Source organism: Oryctolagus cuniculus, chromosome 16 (assembly GCF_964237555.1).
Source record: "Oryctolagus cuniculus chromosome 16, mOryCun1.1, whole genome shotgun sequence".
Lineage (NCBI taxonomy): Eukaryota > Metazoa > Chordata > Mammalia > Lagomorpha > Leporidae > Oryctolagus > Oryctolagus cuniculus.
This window is the reverse complement of record NC_091447.1, coordinates 55,353,934-55,368,659: the sequence shown is the minus strand read 5'-3', so window position 1 is coordinate 55,368,659 and position 14,726 is coordinate 55,353,934. Positions and strand designations below refer to the sequence as shown.

The following is a 14,726-nucleotide window of genomic DNA, read 5'->3' as shown; positions in this document are numbered from 1 at the left end:
TGTGGGCACGGCGGGCACTGTGGTGCTCACCCAGCCCTGCTCTCAGCCTGCAGTGCTCCAGGGCTGCGGTTGTTCCAGGTCTGGTCTGTCCTCCACCACCCTGGCCTGCAGTGCTGGCTGAGGAACTGACTTGTCCAGAGCTCTTGGACACACTGGGGCAAGGTCCCAGCAAACCCGTCACACGTGGGGAGTCCTGGAAACTGAAAATGCTTTTACTCTTGACCCGCTGAGTGTCCTGGCTCTGCCCAGCCGGCCCGCAGCGCGCCCAGGACGCTGGCGTTAGCCACAGTCGGGCACGGCATCTCGCACAAAGCCCGTTGTACATTCAGGAGCTGAGGATCCCGTGTGACCTCCTGAGTGTGGGGAGAGTGGGACACAGGGCTGCCTGGGCGCTCTGTGGAGCTGCACGTTGGGGCTCCCGGGAGCCTGGCCCGCCCTACAGCCCCGGGCGTCCTGTCCGGCCGGCTCGTCCTGTGCACGTACTGCCTAGAGCTGTGCTGCTTTGTCCTGCTCTGCTCCTTCTGCTCCCTGGTTCCCACCGCCACCCTTCTGCTGGGAAGCCTGCCCTGCATGCCTTGTGGGTCCCTCAGCCCCGCCCTCATAGTTGCAGCTAGGATCTGTGCGGCCCCATGGTGCTTCTCCCACCACCACGTGGCCCCAGAGCACACAGCAGCCCTGGCTGCAGACCCTGTGATGGCGCCTCCCAGTCCTGCACTCAGCCTGAGCCTGGCCCCCTCCCCCCAGGAATGGGCCCTCAGGGCGAGGCCACTCCCCACAGAAACTGAAGGCCAGGTTCCCCTTGCCCCGGAGGCCCCTCGTGTCCCGAGGCTCCGCCTCCCGCCCAGGGTTGCTCACCCCAGAGGCTGCCAGGCCTGGGGTCTGCTGCAGAGTCCAGGGAGCCTCCTCCCTGGGGCTTCCGTTACCGCACGCCAAGGCCCTGTTAGGAGTGTGCGGGGTGCAGCTTGGCCGACAGGGGCCTACTGCCCTCCCTGCGTTTCCCAGGCTGCTCAGGCCAGCATCATTGTATTTTAAAACTTTCTTTTGTCTGTTTAAAAGGCAGAGTTCTAGAGAAAGAGGGAGAGGGAGAGAGCCTCTGTCTGCTGGTTCACTCCCCAAATGGCCGCAATAGCTGGGGCTGGGCCAGGCCAGAGCCAGGAGCTCCCTCTGGGTGTCCCACGTGGGTGCAGGGGCCCAGGCATTTGGGCTGTCTCCCACTGCTTTACCTGGCCATTAGCAGGGAGCTGGGTTGGAAGTGGAGCAGCCATGACAGGAACTGGCGCCCGTGTGGGAAGCCAGCGTCCCAGTTGGCTGGCTAATGTGCTGTGACTCCACGCTGGCCCCAAGCCCCCATCTTGGTCCCTGCTCCTCTCCCCTGCTGCTTGGGTGGAGGCGTGAGCGCGGGGTTCTGGGAACTGGTTTCTGGCGCCTAGGAGAGGAGCGGGGGCCACCCCCCTGCTCGGCCCCCTGCTGGCAGCCGCTCTCTGTCTCTGAGCCCAGGCAGGGTCCTGGAGGGAGGTATGGGGGAGGGGTAGAGGGAGGAGGAGGTGGACAAAGAAGACCCAGAAGGCCAGGGAGTAGGACAGAGGCCCGTAGACGGCACTTCCTGCCGCCGGGCTGGGCCAGGGAGGGCTGAAAGAGGCGCGGCAGACCCCTGTGGGGGCCCGGCTCTGCCCCCACCGAGCCCTGAGCCCTCTGTGCTTTCTGTGGACTTGGGAGGGGCTGGGGAGGCCGCCCCAGCCGTCTCCACTCTGCTCCTTCCTCGTCCAGAGCCGGAGCGCAAGCCCCACCTCTCACTCCTCACCAGCCCTGCTCCCCCGTTATGGCCCCAAGGCTGCCGGTGTGGGAGAGAAGGGGCCGCCAGGAGAGCCTGAGCACGCAAAGACGTGCGGCAGCACCCCTGTGTACCCCGGTTTTAATCCTCCCAGGCGCGATGCCGGCTGGGGACGACGCATGTGGATCCGGCATGCGTGGATCGAGAGGAATTTCAGCCCAGCCAGGCGTGGTGGGCAGGGAGCCAGGGGGAAGCCCGGGAAAAGGCTCATTCTGCGCTCGGGCCTTCGGAGAGTGGGGGGGGCTTCGGGGAGACCGCGTGGGCTTGAAGGAGTGGATGGCGGCTTGGGCCGGCCTCCTCCACGTTTGCAGGAGGACACAGGGCGGTCACAGGAGGCCCAGAGGAGCTAGTGGAGAGAGCTGCCCGCCCTCCCCCGCCCCCCCCTCCTGAATGTGGGAAATGCACCAAAAAACGCGCAGGCCCAAGGGCGGGGCTGTGGGGAGGGAGCTCAGGCCGGCCGGGCACTGGGGCACCGAGCAGGGCAGTGTGGTGAGGGGGCGGCTGTGGGCAGGGTGGGCCAGAGGAGGCCCTGGGGAGACACTGACACGGGGGAGGGGGAGGGTCGGTTCAGGGGCCCTCTGCAGGGAAGAGGCCAGCTGGGCAGGAAAGGGGAGGGTTAGAGGAACAGGAAGACTCCGGGCTGGGCGGGAATGAGGAGAGCGGTCGGCGGGGAGGGCCTGGGCTGTGCCTCCCAGCTCGTCCTCCTCCGGGGCCGCCCAGGAATGGCCGCCCCACGCGTGCAGGGCTGCGGGGCCTGCGGGGGGCGCGCTTGTGACCCGAAGGTGTCCACTCGCTTTGTGTAGTGTCAGAATCCCCACCGCTGGGGGAGGAGAGGATAAATCGCCCCCGCAAGTCCCCTTCCGTTGTGAGTGGTGCCAAGGACACGATGTCCGAGACTTCCCGGAAAACGCCGTGTTTTCTCCGTGAAAATCGGCATTTAAGGGACGCGTTCCTGGGTTATTCCAAGGCACTGGCGAGCCCTGTGCAGCTCCGTGGGTCGTCCCATGCCCATTCTCACTCCCCTCCCTGGCTCTCTGATGAATCCCAGCTCCAGCCTCCTGCTGAGGGCACCCTGGGAGGTGCCAGGCCCCGAGTCGAGTCCCCGGCTGTGCACAGGGGAGCCCTGGGTGGCGGGCTGGCCCAGCCCCTGGCTGTCATGGGCCTTGGGAGAGTGTCCCCCCCAGTGGATGGAGCATCTCTGTCCATCTCTCTGCCTTTTGAATACAAAACAAATAAATAACGGTTTAAAAACCAAGCCAAGTGCAGCGTGAGCCTGTCCCTGCCTTGGTGACCTCAAACTTGAGGCGGCGATGGGAGCCCAGGGGTTGCAGTGACTGCTGTTCCCACTTTTGAATCTTGAGACCTGGTAACCTTTGACCTTCTAAAGCTGCCCACGCGTCATGGAAGACTGCTTTCAGTGCTCCGGCTGCTGCGTGCCGTTGTCGCCGGTGGAAGCGGCCTGCTGGTGATCAGCGCGTGTATGCCTGGGCGCCTCCTGGCTCTGACAGTCACCTCTGGAGGACCTGTGCCCCCTCCTCTGTCAGACGGGCGAGTGCTGAGAGACCACTGACCACGCAGAGGGCCTCCTTATCTGAAAATCCCTCTCCCGCCTCCCTCCCCCCACCGCTTTTTTTCTTTCTTTCAAGATTTATTTGAAAGGCAGAGTGACAGAGACAGAGAGGCGGGCAGTCGGGAGAGCTCTTCGCTCCTCTGATTCACCCCCCAGATGCGTGCCGGGGTCGGAGCTGGGCCGAGCTGGAGACTGGGTCCAGCTCTCTCCTGCGGGAGCCATCACCTGACACCTCCCCGGGGCCAACGTCGGCAGGGAGCTGGGGTCAGATCTCGGCAGTTAGACGTGGGGTGCAGGCGTCTTAACTGGCACCCCGACGAGGACAAACAGCCACCCGGGAGGCACGTCCCAATTGTCCTGCGGTTAGCCTAGTGGTAAGAGCTCTGGGCTGTGATACAGGCTGTCCCCATGGTCTGAAATGTTGGGGACCAGAAGAGTTTGGGACTTGGGATTTTTCTAGATTTCGGGATATTTGCCTGTGCATAATGAGGCACCTTGGTGATGAGAGCCAGATTTCAGCACAAAATTCAGTTATGCTTCATTTACACATTACACAAAGGCTCATCAAAAAGTTCCTGGGAAATGTATATTATGAAATACCTTGTGTGAACTTCAAACATTGTATGTACCAAAGTGAATATGTCACCATTTCATCTCCCATCACCCTGTGGGGTTCACTGCAGTGGCCTTCTACAGGTCACCCCACTCTTATGAGCAGTCCTGTGCACCCACACTGTGACCGCCGCCTGTCTCGTGACACCAGGTGTGGGATCACACTTGTGGCGTTGTGTCCGTGGTCACAGAGCTTGTGGTCTTGGGCATCTGGATTAGGGACACTCTGCCTGTGTAGCTTAGGACAGAGCTGGCACCCCGGCAGGGTCTCCGGGCGGCCTGCGTGTCCACCGTGTGGTGTGCAGTGAGCACACAGGGGCCTTTGCTTCTGGCGCTCTGCTACGTTAGAGCGAAAGGCTCTGAGAGGGCTGGATCCTGAGTGGGGCTGGATCCTGAGTGGCTCTGGCTCTGGGGGCCCGTGGTCTCCACGTGCTTGTAGCCTGGGAGAGTTGCACACCGTTCACAAAAGCTGGCCGTGGCTGGGGGCTTCATGGCCCCTGGGAGGAGCAGGTGCCCCCCTGTTAGGGGGTGTCCTCGGTGTCAGGATTCGCCTGGAGGTTGCTGTTGTTGTCAGGTGCAGGAAGACTTGCAGGCAGAAAGCACCGTTAGAGGTCTGTGACTCCCAGCTCCTGGGGCAGGAGGCCGAGCACACACAGGGCCGCGTGGGGAAGCACCAGGTCCGGCAGGAGATGGGTGGGGTGCGGGGAGGAACAGGGTCCCTGCTCCCACACACGGATCTGCACAGCACCAGACGCGGCACCTGGAGCCTGCTGGGAAGAGGCGACCGTGCCTTGTCTGAGGCCTTCGGGTGCTGTCGTCTTCAGTATCTCGTGATTCGGTTGGAGGGATTATGCTTTAGATTTGGCTTCCTGGGCCGGGACGCCGTTTTCTGTCTGTGGAAAGCAGACTCCTGAGTGTAGGTTTGCTCGGGAGGGAGGCGTGGCCCCAGGCGGGCGCATGCCCTGCCTTCCCGCTGGGGAGACGGTGCCGCTTGGGTTTCGCTCAGTTCCACCTAGAGCAGCGGCTTCTGTCGCAAGGATTTTTACTTTTTACTTCAGCTTGTTCTGCTTTTGGTTTGTGTGTGTGTGTGTGTTTTAAGTAAATTACAGTTTTATTGAAGTTTCCACATTTATTTCTTTACTAAACTTCATAAAATTACAACCTGATTAAAAAGCATTCTATGCCTTTCTTGTGTGTTAAAATTTTATTGGTTTCCTGATTGTTTTTAAGAGACGTGTTTTTTATTATCTCTCTTGGATTTTAATAAATTTTGTTGCTTTGTTTTTACTTATTTTTGTTTTATGTGAAAGGCAGAGAGAGAGAGGTTGACTGTCCCTCTGCTGGTTCACTCTCCAAATGCCCACAATATCCAGGGCTGGGACACACCGACGCCAGGAGCCTGGAACCCAGGTCTCCCACGTGAGTGGCAGGGATGTCAGCGCGTGAGCGCTCACTGCTGCCGGCAGGGTGTGCATGAGCAGGGAGCTGGAGCAGAAGTGGAGCCGGGGCTCATGCCGGGCACCGCGATGTGGGGTGTGGGCATCGCCGGCAGTGCCTGGAGCCGCCACACCAAACCTTCGCCTTGGTCTTGCTCTCTAATTGGTTTTCGGCTGCGTTTCCTTCCTCTGGTTTAAGGACGGCTGCACATTGTTCTCTTAATTTATTTTCTAAAGATGCAAGTCTCATGGCACTGGCTTTGGTGCTTCCCTTGGACTTGACACAGGATTGTGTGCATTGTCCTGATTGCCAGAGTCTTATTGTATCTTAATTTCCTCCTTGGACCAGTTATTCAGGCCAGAGCTTGCTTTTCATTTTCCAGTGGCTGAGGTGGTTTTTTCTTTAACGCATATGTTGTTAATTTGTAGTTTGTTATATTTGGCTGTGGCGCACAGCCCCTCGGACTATCACCCGGGGTCTCCGCCTCGGACCTGGGCACCTGCAGGTGGGGCCGTGCCCGCGTGCGGCCAGAGGAGACCCATGGCCAGCAGGTTCTTTCTTGGGAGCGCGTTCGTTCACCATGGAGATCTTCACAGTTTTGCAGAACAAAGTGCTTTTCTTTGTGGTTTAATATTTTTTAAAAAATGTAATCCCAGGTGTTTGTGAATGTTCGCAAATGCCGGTTTCTCAAAGATGTCCTTGACTGTCCTTGACGGCTTGTGGCCCTGTGCCCTTGGCTTGCTCTCTCTCAGGCTCTGTGGCCCTGTGCTCTGGGCTCGCTCTCTCTCAGGCTCTGTGGCCCTGTGCCCTGGGCTCGCTCTCTCTCAGGCTCTGCAGGCGCAGGTCCTTTTGCTCTGTTTCTCCTGGGGTCCTTTTGGTTGTCGTTTGTTTTGACCGTAAACATTTCCAGGGAGTGGGAGTTGAGATTTGTGTATCTCGATGCTAAAGGCCTGTCACCTGTCCTCAGTGCGACACACTCCCACAATTTGGGTCCCTGAGCCTCTGTCCAGGTTACCCAGGTTCTTCAAAACAGTTATGAGAAAACGGAATGAAAACATGAGGTGATTCTGGTGCAGAAAGATCTGAGATCCATGTAGACTTTTTCATAACGTGCATTTCCCAAGAATGTTTGAAAACCTCTTTTTGTAAAGATTTCAAAATTTTTTTTGCGCCAAAATGAGCTCTTCTTTTTTTTTTTTTTTTTTAATTTAAGAGTGAGAGACGGGCAGACTGAGCTCCCATCTGCTGGCCCCCTGCCCCCATGCCTGCCAGGGCCAGGGCCGGGCTGGGGTCCAGCAGGACACCACCCAGGGCTCTCACGTGGGTGCCAGGAAGCCCGGAACCTGAGCTGTTCCCACTGCCTCCCAGACCTTGGCTGGCAGGAAGCTGGAGTCGGAGCCAGAGCTGGGACTAGAACCTGCAGGTGCAGAGGCCGGTCTCAAGCCCTCTGCCACCTCCCTTCCCACGGACTCTTCGAAGGGCGCTCCTTGCATTTTGCTTTCTCTGGGTTTGGGTCTGGACTTCACGTCCTTGCACGTTCTCTTCCTGTCTCTCCTTTTTGACTTTTTTGAAATTTTGAGTGCTTGTGGGCTGTTGACATTTATGGCTGTGTGCCATCTATTTTCTGTTGCACAGTGTTTCTCTTTCAAGTGTTTCTCCTCTGTTTTGTTTTCCCTTTGATGTCAAAGCATTAGTAGTTTCTCTTTAAACTTTTATTATGACTTAGAATGCAAATCTCCTGTTTTCATTTCTGCTCTTGGTTACCTTAATAGATCATGAGCATTGCTCACTTGTACTTTTCTCAATGGAGAGAGTATTCTGGCTGTTACGGGAGGTATGCCCTCTTTCTTTATCTTGAAACGACTTGACAGTTGCAAGGCAGAGTTAGGGGGAGAGGGAGGGAGGGAGGGAGGGAGAGAGGGATTGAGAGACAGAGGGGAGAGCTTCTACTTGTTGGTTCACTTCCCAAAAGGCCACAAAGGCTGGGTGTGTCCTGACAGTGGGGTGGCGGAGCTTGGGGGGAGGGGGAAGGGGAGAAGGTGTGAACACGTCGCTCGGGAAGTTCCTAGCAGCCAGGCGTGCGCGGTTTGGTTCTGTGGTCAAATACAAGGAGGGAGGATCATCTTGGCCCAGCGAGGGACATGGCCCTCAGGCTGCAGCAGCTCCTGCAGCCGCGATCTTCTGTGGGTTTCTGGACGCAGGGTCACAGGCAGAGATGGCGCCAGAGCCCCGGTAGCTGCTGGGACCAGCTCTGCAGCAGCCTGTGGGTCCGGAGCCCAGCACGAGGGGAGAGGCCTCGAGTGAGGGAGGGGCAGGACTGGCAAGGCCAGGGGTCCCTCGCAGTCCTGAGGGTGAGGAGGGAGGGGCAGGACTGGCAGGGCCAGGGGTCCCTCGCAGTCCTGAGGGTGAGGAGGGAGGGGCAGGACTGGCGGGGCCGGGGTCCCTCGCAGTCCTGAGGGTGAGGAGGGAGGGGCAGGACTGGCGGGGCCGGGGTCCCTCGCAGTCGTGAGGGTGAGGAGGGAGGGGCAGGACCGGCGGGGCCAGGGGTCCCTCGCAGTCCTGAGGGTGAGGAGGGAGGGGCAGGATTGGCGGGGCCAGGGGTCCCTCGCAGTCGTGAGGGTGAGGAGGGAGGGGCAGGACCGGCGGGGCCAGGGGTCCCTCGCAGTCGTGAGGGTGAGGAGGCTGACACTCCTGGGCATGACAAGGGCAGCCTGGCATTCAGTCACCTGCCGGCCTGGCACTTGCTTCTTCTGGAAGACACAGTCAGTTTGTCCGTCGCCCAGATGGGGAGGAGGGACGCCCACCCCGCAGTTCTGCTGTGGCCTGAACGTGCCGGGCAGCACCTGGGGTGGGAGGGGCTTGAGACCGCGTCACCTGGCATCTGCCACGCTCGGTGTCCCTTTGGAACGCCCAGTGCACATTTCAGGAAAAGGGTGCCTGGGTGCAGTGATTTTCAATGTATGACAATTGTGTTATTTTAATTTAGTTAGTGCTGATTGCCCTTAAAGTGGAAAAACAAACAAACAAGCACAAAATCAGAAGAACAAAGGCGTGTGGAGCTGAGCTGCTGGACCCAGCAGTGTAAATATTGACATTGTTGGAGTTCACTTGATCACCAGCCAGCTTTCCGCTTTGCCCGAGCTCTCTCTCTGAGCGAGACTTCAACAGAGCCTTTAAGTCTTTTCATAAGTTCAAAACTCAGTTAAAATCAACACACTTCAATATATTGGCTGAATTTTCTTTTAAGATTTATTTATTTGCAAGTCAGAGTTAGAGACAGGGAGGCAGAGTGAGAGGAAGAAAGAGAGAGACAGACAGACACCTTCCTCCCACTGGTTCACTCCCCAAATGGCCACAGCAGCCAGGGCTGGGCCAGGCTGGAGCCAGGAGCCAGGAGCCAGGACCTTCATCCGGGTCTCCCATGTGTGTGGCAGGGGTCCAAGCACTTGGACGTCTTCTGCCTTCCCAGAAGCATTAGCAGGGAGCTGGATTGGAAGCAGAGCAGTTGGGATTGCAAATGGCAGTCTTGATAGGTGGCAGCTTAACTCACTGTACCACAGCGCCAGTCCTGGCTTTTCAGACTTTCACCTGAAGGGGCCGGCACTGTGGTGTTGCAGGTAAAGCCGCCGTCTGCAGTGCCTTCATCCCATATGGGCGCCGGTTCAAGTCCCAGCTGCTCCATTTCCGATCCAGCTCTCTGCTAAGGCCTGGGAAAGCAGTGGAAGATGGCTCAAGTCCTTGGGCCCCTGCACCCACATGGGAGACCCAGAGGAAGCTTCCGGCTCCTGGCTTTGGATCAGCCCAGCCCTAATTGTTGTAGCCATCTGGGGAGTGAACCAGTGGAAGAAATATCTCTCTCTGTCTCCTTTTCTCTCTGTAACTGCCTTTCAAATAAATAAATCGGGGGAAAAAAAAAAAAAGAATCTGGACTCCAGAAAGGTTCAGCAATCCTTGCGTCTACGAACTGGGAGGGCGTGGGAGCAGGTGGCGTTGGTGTGCTGCGGCTGGGTGTCCCGTCCCGGAAGGGCTTGGGGCTGCAGTGTTCTGGGCTGGGGATGTTCACGTGGACTGCACACTGAGCACCCATCCTCCAAAACGCAATCCCAGGTGTCTGACACCTGATCCCTCGTGGGCACCCGTGCATCGCAGGTCTCTCGGTCAGGGAGGGCGTGCTCCTGGGCTCTGTCTTCAGGAGAGCACGGATGACAGAACTTTCCGTCTCTGTCGGCTCCGGGTGAGGATGTCGCTTTGTGGAGGGCTTGCCACGTGTGTCGCTTAGAACCTCACGGGCTTCCATGGAGCTACAAAACAGGACTTGTGCACTGCTGGCCAATACCGGAGAAGCCGTGAGCCGCCGTGGCCAGGTCCCGCGTGCTGGAACACGCGTGGCCGCAAACAGACCTCTTTGGAGTTGCTGCCTGCTCTGACAGCCTGAGAAGTTCTAATTCCCTTCATCGTCGTAAACACACTCAGCAGAAATCCTAATTCCGCTAACGCTCGGTGAAGCTCAGTTTCTCCAGCGTTTCCGTCAGGGTGAACTGCACACAGCGCACTGTGATCAGGTCAGCCGCGTGCAGGTACACAGTTCAGTGGGAGGAAGCACATTCACCCCTTGTCGGACCCGCTCATCACCCCAACGGCGGGCTCCGTGCCTGCTCCTCGCCCGCGTGGGCCCTGTCTCTGTGGGTTTTCCTGTCGTGGGCCCTTCACGCAGGGCACTTGTGGATCGGTGCTGGCGGCTTGCTCACTCACTCTGTCGTGAAGCCCCGTGCGAGCACAGCCTGAGCCGCGGTCTCCTTGCTGCCTCACTCCGCCGCCGTCGGCGCCCTGTTCTGCTTCTCCGGTGATTGCCAGGGCGTGTGGTTTCAGTCCACCTTCTGACGGCCGCGAGCCGCGCTGCCAGGGCCGCGGCTGTGCCTGCCGTTCCTCTGGGTTCCATGCCTGCACGTGGAGTTGCTGGGTCATGCTCTAATCCTCTGTCTCGTTTTTGAGGAATCCCATATAATTGTCAGCAGCAGCTGCACCGTTTCACACTCGCAGAGCGCGCCCACGAGCCCCGCTTTCTCCGCGTGCTTGCCAAGGCTCACTTCCTGCCTTTGTTCTTCCTGTGGTTCCTCCCTGTGGTTTCACTGGTGACTCCCTGGTGACGCCGAGCAGCTTTTCACGGGGCCATGGCCGTTCTGTGTCTTCTCTGGGACAGTGTCTCTTCCAGGCCTTAGCTTGCCTTTTATTTTATTTTGTTTTTAAAGATTTCTTTATTTATTTGAAAGCAAGAATTATAGAGAGAGAGGGAGAGACTGGGAGAGAAAGTTCCCACTCTCTGGTTCACTCCCCAAATGGCCCTAATGACCAGGGTTGGGCCAGGCAGAATCCAGGAGCCTGAGCTCCATCTGGGTCTCCCACGTGGGTGCAGGGGCCCAAGCACTTGGGCCGTCTGCTGCTGTGTTCCCAGGTGCGTTAGTGGGGAGCTTGTCAGAAGGGGAGCAGCTGGGACGTGGATGCCTGTTTTTGAATTGGGTTGTTCGTATTTTGTTGTTGCTGTGGGTGTTTTCTTTATATGCTCTGGGTATTCACCCTTGAGCAGGTAGATGATGTGTGAGTATTTTGACCAGTTCTGTGGTCTCTGTCTTCATCTTTGGACAGTGCCCTTTGCACAGAATTTTTTAAATGAAGTCCAGCTTATCTATTTTATTCTCCTTTTGTTGTCTGTGACACTGCTGTCATGTCCTAAAAATCACTGTCCGATCCAGCATCATGGAGGCTTCTACATGAGTTGACAGTTTTACCCTCACCTCCACGTCTCTTGTCCACGGTGAGTAGTTCTTGTTTCCAAGGTTAGGGTTCAGCCTCATGCTCCAGAGCGTTCTCCCAGCTCTGCCCTCCCCCGTGAGCGGCCTTGCCATCTGTTGTCTCTTTCATTCCATTTGTCCACGTCTGTCCTTGTGCCAGTATCACACTGTTTTAGTTACTGTGGCTTTGGAGTGAGTTTTGAATCAGGATTTGTGCATCTTCCAAGTGTATTCTTCCTTCTCAAGATGGATTGGCTGCTCTGGCTCCTGGGTGAAGTCGGGAATTTTAGGATTCTGCAGAAAATGCCGGTGGGATCTTGATTGAGATCGCATTGAATCCGTGCATCGTTTCCGGTCCTGTTTGACGTTAATAGTGTTAGTTTTCCAACGAGAACAGGGGATATCTTTCCATTTGTTGTGTCTGCTGTATATTCTCCTAGCAGTGTTGTACAGTTTGCTTGTTTAAAAAGGTTTATTTATTTGAAAGGCAGACAGAGTGCAGCCGGGTCCTGCTGGGGTGAGGACACCTGGGCGCACACCTGGCTTATCGGCCCCAGCTCCGCCGCGTCCTGGTCAGCTCCTCCGCTGCTGTTGGAGGACCCTAGAGGAGCATGCACAGAAAGCAAGGGTGGGGGTAAACTATACAGATTCGGCTGCTTCTGATCCTTCCAGTCCTGTGACGGCTGAGTGGTGTTTTTGTGCTTAGGGTCCAAATTAACTTCCTGTAGTCACCGTAACACACACACTCCCTCACTGTGCTGGGGCAGGAGCCGGCAAGCAGGGCGTGGGCAGGTTCCCTTCTCTCCTTGTGTCTGTGTCCCGTGTACTCTGCGTGTAACTGTGTGCTGTCTCCTGTTCTTCGGACACCCGTCAGGTAGGACCAGGGCTCACCCTGGTCACCTCGTGTTTGTTAACTGGGTTATCCATCTTCTCCCCCCAGCGCAGTCACACACTGTGCTGCCACGTAGGAGTTTAGGGATAATATAGTTCAGCCTATAACGGGGCTTCAGCTGGGATTTTTGTTATTTCAGTGGGTGGAGTTAATGCCTTTAATTTGATGCAGCACCAGGGCCAAGCAGGGGGAGAGCCAGATTTGCTGTCCCCCAAAACGCGGCTTGTTCTTGCCCACGGCTAGGAGAACCAGCACCTCCCAGGGATGCTCTGTGGTCCTGTCTGGTAAGATGCTTGCAACATTGAGCTTGCTGTGGCTAAAGTGCTGTTTCCCGAGCATGATGGAGACCTTAGGGTGTTGGTGGGTGACTGCGGTGAGCTGCCGATGTCCCTCTCCCTCTCCAGGTGCCCTTCTCCCACAGACCGGTGACTCGGCGAGGTTCCAGGGCGTGTGCCAGTCTCCCCACAGTGAGGGACAGAAGGTGCCCCTGAGCAGGCCTCCCAAGCACACCCGCAGCAACGTCTGGGAGCTCACCGCGTGCCAGGCTGCCCTCGAGCCGAGCCGGCTGTCCGTGGGGTCTTCTCAGGCATGGTGTCTCGCGGTCTTTGTGATCTGAAGAAGTAGAAGGGTCCCATGGCGTTAGCTGGTCACCCGATTGCTTTCGGTGTCACCAGGGATGTGTGAGCTTGGACATGGGATCCTGGCAGGGTCGTGCAGGTTGAGGACCAGACCCCTTCTGTTGTGAGCAGGGCAGCAGAGACCAGTGACAGGTCCCACACAGCAGGAGCTGATGGCATGTTCGCCCCTGGTCCCCCTTGCTTTGCTTCTCTGTGAGATTCCACTGTGGTTTCCATTTGACTGTGGCACCTTTCTCTGGCCGAGTTCTGTGCTGCACACTTGCCTGCTGTTACCTGGGGTTTGATGTTCATGGTGGAGCAGGTGTCCCACCCCCACCCTCCACCCGAGGGGCTTCCAAAACCCAAGTGGTGAATGGAAGGACGGGGAACGCTGGAATATTTGCTGGCAAGGGGTGGCGGTGAAAAGGGCTGGTTCTTGGCCGGGGCTCGTCGGCCGGGTGTCCCTGCCTGTGATAAGCGGGTCCCCAGGTTCTCGTTTATGTCCCTGCCATGTTCATCTGTGAGGTTCCTCGTCTTCAGACACAGACTTGACTTTGAACGTCTGCCTCGTGGGGTGCGCCCGCAGCCCCAGTCCGCGGCTCTCTGGATGGCTTGTGAACCATCTCATCCGTTTGCGTCCCTCTGTTCTCTGCCTTTGGGGTCCTTGAGCAGACAGTGGCACGTTCCTGGTCTCTGGCTGGCTACAGGTACAGCGCGGCTGCCGAGACATCTGCTGGTTTTTGTCTGGGAGTGAAGCAGACCTTGAGAGAAAGGCTCAAGTGTCGGAAAACCATCGGGTTGGACCCAGAGCTAGCGTCCCCTGCACACCAGGAAATAGGTCATTTGAAGCCCCAGAGGCTCCTGAGGTTGGGGGTGACCTGTCTGTCCCATGAATGGGCCTGTGGGTTCTCATGGAGGCCCCCTTGGCCGTGGTGTTTTGTTCTTAAAGAGGCAGCGCCAGTCTCTCCGCCTTGATCTGAGCTGTGTGCGGCTGGTCTGCTTTGCAGACGGTGCCCATCACGCCCTCAGTCCTGAGAGCACAAAGCACAGCTTCCCCGGCCCGCGTGATGGCTGGGCTTTAAGGGAGGTCCATGGCAGAGGTCCTCACTTTTCCCGCCGGCCTTCGCGTGTCCCGTCCTCTGCACAGCACAGACTCCAGGCGGGGGCCGTCCACGAGGGACCGTGTGGGTGTCGCCTTCACTGTCGGGTGCCCCCGGCTGCTTCCCAGGGCCCGGGAGTGTGCTGGAACCAGGGCGGCGCTCCCTGGCGGCTCTGTGGTCCTCCAAGGAAGTGCTCCGGGTCCTGCCGCGTCTACTCCTGCAGCGATCCAGCGCCGAGACTGGGCAGCGCGCATCGTCTTTCCTGGAAAATTAGCTGACAGTTCCAGAATTTCTCAGAACACGGAGTGATTTACAGTGGGCTCCGGTCTTGAGCAATTACAGCAATTAGACGGTTCTTCGGGGCTCTGTGGAGAAAAACGTCTTCTGAAAGTCTTCGGCTCACTAATACTTTTCTAATTGTAGCTTTTCACTAATAGCTGTGGCTTGGGCCGGATGTGTGACTCAGTCGGTGAGTCACTGATAGGCGACTGTGTGTGGGGAGAGCACCGCCGCGCTCGGCGTGTGCGTTTCTGTGGCCCGCTCCGCATCCGTGACGGGCACGGGGCTGCCCCTCTCGGAGGCTGCCTGTGCGCCTCACAGTCCCGCCGTCGCCCGGGAGACCCCGGCATGTTTCCCTGCTGGTGCCAGGCTGTTGCGGGCCTCAGGGAGGCAGGTGGGGTGGCCCAGCAGCAGCTCGGCCACACTGAGGGGCCCAGCCAGGGTCAACCTCCAACATTCCCTGGATGCTGATGGAGTATGGCCGCTGCCCGGTGCACTGGGGTCCAGGGAGCCGGCTAGGAGCTGGGTAGCCATCCCCGGGGCTCTGAGGTCCTGGTGGAGGACCCACTGGGGAGTGAGGTCCCCAGTGCAATGGTGAT

The 14,726-nt window shown here is 58.0% G+C and overlaps 1 protein-coding gene across 3 annotated transcripts in view; it reads left to right on the top strand.

Moving 5' to 3' along the window:
• GRB10 (growth factor receptor bound protein 10) overlaps positions 1-14,726 on the top strand; it is a 113,816-nt gene that overhangs the window by 34,719 nt on the left and 64,371 nt on the right. The gene's annotated exons all lie outside the window — the stretch shown is intronic.